This window comes from Diachasma alloeum, unplaced genomic scaffold (genome assembly GCF_001412515.2).
Source record: "Diachasma alloeum isolate Michigan unplaced genomic scaffold, Dall2.0 Dall_scaffold_00317, whole genome shotgun sequence".
In the NCBI taxonomy this organism is placed as follows: Eukaryota; Metazoa; Arthropoda; class Insecta; order Hymenoptera; family Braconidae; genus Diachasma; species Diachasma alloeum.
In genome coordinates, this window is record NW_021680456.1 from 1 (window position 1) to 4543 (window position 4543).

The window sequence follows — 4543 nt, forward strand, 5'->3', positions numbered from 1 at the left end:
AACAAGCTATTGAAAAAAAAACACTGATATTCCATATTACAAAAAAAAATTCATCAACTTCAATCTTTTTAATGGAAAACATTTTTTTTTCCTATCTGATCTTCATGCGGCTCTGGGGGATGAACGGTTGGGAATAGGGGTAAAGTGCCCAAAACATTTTTTGTGTAGAATTTTGATCTCTACAACTTTGTGTNACATATATTAGATTCGCTCTGAATAAATAAACAAGCTATTGAAAAAAAAACACTGATATTCCATATTACAAAAAAAAATTCATCAACTTCAATCTTTTTAATGGAAAACATTTTTTTTTCCTATCTGATCTTCATGCGGCTCTGGGGGATGAACGGTTGGGAATAGGGGTAAAGTGCCCAAAACATTTTTTGTGTAGAATTTTGATCTCTACAACTTTGTGTGTCACGTTTTTGGACGCATAGCGCGTTATTCACGAGTTATTTCGAAAAAAGTGTTTTCAGGGGTAGTTTTTTGGCTTTTTCAACCCCCGCACAAACTTGGGGAACCTTAAACTTCCGCCATTAGTTTCATATGCCCAAATCACAAATTCCATAAAAAATGGAGCCTGTATCGCAAACATTCCTATGTTAAACCGACGTTCATTGGACTAGTCGGAGATCCGTTCGGGGTTTATCCGCGCTGTTAAAAATTCATTCCTCCGCTCCTACTTGATATTAAGGAATGAAACCGATGTCATTTATTAAAAATACAATTGTCGATCGGTAGGCTTTGGTTTCATTTCTACATCTCAATTAGGGAGGGGAGAAATTAATTTTTGATTGAGAAGAACTTGTCCGGAGTTACTGCACGATTTTAAAATTCATTCCTCCTCTCCTAATGGAAATTAAGCAATGAAACCGGTGTCATTTATTTAGAACATAATTCTCCACCGATCTATATTGCTTTCATTCTTTCATCGTAATTAGGGGGGGAGAAATGACTTTTCCAATCGGGGGAGGCCCTCCGGAGAGCCGTTCGGGGTTACTCTGCGCTTTTGAAAATTCATTCCTCCGCTCCTACGTGAGATTAAGGAATAAAACCGCTGTCATTCATTGAGAATTTAATTCTCGATCGGTCGGCGTCATTTTCATTCCTTTCTCTCAATTAGGGGGGGGGGAAGGGGAGAAATGAATTTTCCAATCGGGGGAGCCCCTCCGGGCTCACCGTTCGAGGTTTCTCCGCGTTTTTGAAAATTCATTCCTCTGTTCCTATCTGAGATTAAGAAATGACACCGATGTCATTCATTAAAAATATAATTCTCAATCGGTAAGCTTTGGTTTCATTCCTTCATCTCAATTAGGGAGGCGAGAAATTGATTTTTGAATGAGAAGAACTTGTCCGGAGTTACTGCACGCTTTGAAAATTCATTCCTCCTCTCCTAATAAAGATTAAGCAATGAAACCGCTGTAATTTATTGAGAATATAATTCTCCATTGATAGATATTACTTTCATTCTTTTATCGTAATTAGGGGGGGAGGAATGAATTTCCCTATCGGAGGAGCCCCTCCGGTTAGTCCGCACTTTTGAAAATTCATTCCTCCGCTCCTACTTGAGTAGGATAGAATAGAATTTCCCGAAGATTCCAAAAAGCTTCATTGTTCTTCGTGCATGAAAAATGGGGATCTTCGGGAAACTCCTTGCGATCGCAAGACTTTTACCGATTTATTTTTCTCCGTGTGACGTCCGTATAGAAGATCAAAAAATCAATTTAACTTTGGGATAAATGGAGAGGAGAGAAAAACGTGAATATCTCGGAAATTAGATGCGACAAAGTGGGCCCTTTTCACGTGGACGTTCACATATAACTGGACTGAAATTTATAGAAATTTTTAATTTGCCATTACGAAATTCCTTGAAATTTCCGTATTACGGCAACGCTATAAATATTCCCAATAAGTATTCCCGGAATTTCCGGGAAAATATTATTGAAACGTACAGACATCATTCTTGAATTCAAGACATTCCTTTGATTTTCAGGATCATGTCACTAGAAATTTTTTACAAAATGACTTAATTTTAACATTGCTTGCTCATTGCATTTCAGAAATGCAGCTGCCTAAAAAAGACACATCGATTCCTAGGAAGAACGTTTTTTTTTCTCAGTAAATACAGACAATAGAGAAATGTCAGAGTACAGTGAATAAACTTCACTCGTCAAAAACTCCATAATGGCAGAGTTAAATTCCCTGATTTTTTTTCACTCTCGATTAATTTTTTAAAGATTCAAATTGATACTTAAGTATCAATTGATTCATTCACATCGTTCCATTCCATCGGGAGATATTGTCGATTGGAGACAATTTTTTATGGTCACTGAAGAATGCAAACCATTCATTTAAATCTCGCAATAATCTGGTCCTAGGAACGTTTTTTTTTCTCTTTTTTTTTTCTTAATCCCATTATGTGTATGAGATTTGTTGAGATATAATCTCTCACAAATATTGAATATATTTCTCATCAAAATAATTTGAAATTCATTCATTACCTTTGTATCACTGACAAAATATGTAATAAATGTGAATAAGATGAATTGCTCGTTTTTTTTTTTTTATTAAAGATCTAGTTGTATAGAAATTCAAATAAATGATCCTCTTTCGCTCAAGACTTCATAATTCCTTCTCTCCCTCTCCTTTATGATCAACTAATTTACAAATTAAGACAATAAGAAGTTGTATGAACGAAAATGGGATAATCAAGCGGATGAGTGAATGCAAAGGAGGTTTCATGTTGGATTTAAGATTGGGAACGCTTCCCTGTTATCGACTGTTTCCATGGTAATAGATGAAAATTTCTTTACCCACAGAGCCGGCCTCTCGATTAGTTCATGCGCGCCACCGCTATGAAACTCTGATTGAACAGTTGCCATAAGCCTGAGCAATCTCTCTTATTATCTCTGCTTTCGGACGTGTATTTTCAAATGGGACTTGGTGCCGATGACCGCTGGTTATACGAATGAGGCTGAAGTTAGCAGATGCACGCCCAGCAGAAGTTGCATTAGTTTTTGGGGCGGACTCTACGGCCCGCACTCAGCCGACCCATTACGAGGCTGGAAAATATAGCTCCGGTTGGAGGCCGATTTTTGTGGTGTGCAAAGTCGGGGGTGGGTGGAATTTCTTTCGGGGGGTTATTCAAAGAGTGGACAGTCCAAATTATGCAATTTTTTTCTAGGGAATTAACACATTAATTAAGAATGACTTGATCTTCGGATATTTCGTGTTAATTTTGGAAATTATGGCGGTAGGGGGTGAACACAAGTACTTTGAGGGTTCGGAATTTTTCCAAGGGGTAGTTTTGAGCTTGAGGAGTTCGGATTATCGAAATATTTTCCCGGGGAACTAATGCAGTAATTAATGATTAATTAATGAAACGCATATTTTTTTTTTCCCGGAAACGATAAGGATTGGGGATGATGCGCAAGTACTTTTGGAGGTGGTTTTTTTCCTAGGGGTAGTTTCGAGAGTGGGGAGTTCAATACGTTGAATATTTTTCTGGGGAATGACCGCGGTGATAACACATGCAAAATGACATTTTCAACATAAATAGGGTTTTCATTTGTAGATGTACCCATTGAAAACGTCATGTACACACGAGTATCTGAATTATTTCAATTCTAAATTAATATACATTTCAACTTAATACATACTCAAAACTACCCCTTGAGAAAAAACCCCAAAAGTACTTGCACTTGACTTTTAACCTCCGTCGTTTCCGAAAAAAACGTTAAATATCCAATTAATTAATTTTCTGTTAATGGCCATGGTCATTCCCCAAGGAAAAATGGATTAATTCCGACTCTCCACCCTCAAAAGTACGCCTATAAAAAAATCCGACCGCAAAAGTACTTGCACTTGACCCTTACCCCCCGTCGTTTCCGGAAAAAATGTAAAATATCCAATTTATTAATTTTCTGTTAACGACCGCGTCCATTCTCCAGAAAAATGGTAAGTAAATTAAACTCCCCAGCCTCGAAACTACCCCTAGGAAAAAATCCATCCCCAAAAGTACTTGCACTTGACCCTTAACCCCCGTCGTTTCCGGAAAAAACGTGCAATATTAAATGAATTAATTAATTGGTAATTACCGCGCTCATTCCCCAGGAAAAAATTGATTAATTTCGACTCTCCACCTTCAAAACTACCCCTAAAAAAATCCACTCCCAAAAGTACTTGCACTTGACCCTTAACCCTTGTCGTTTTCGGATAAAAAACGTAAAATATGGAATTAATGAATTAATTGTTAATTACCGCGCTCATTCCCCAGGACAATATTGAATAATTTCGACTCTCCACCCTCAAAACTACCCCTATAAAAAAATCCGACCGCAAAAGTACTTGCACTTGACCCTTACCCCCCGTCATTTCCGGAAAAAGTGTAAAATATCAAATTAATTAATTTTCTGTTAACGACCGCGGCCATTCCCCAGAAAAATGGTGAGTAAATTAAACTCCCCAGCTTCAAAACTACCCCTAGGAAAAAATCCATCCCCAAAAGTACTTGCACTTGACCCTTAACCCCCGTCGTTTCCGG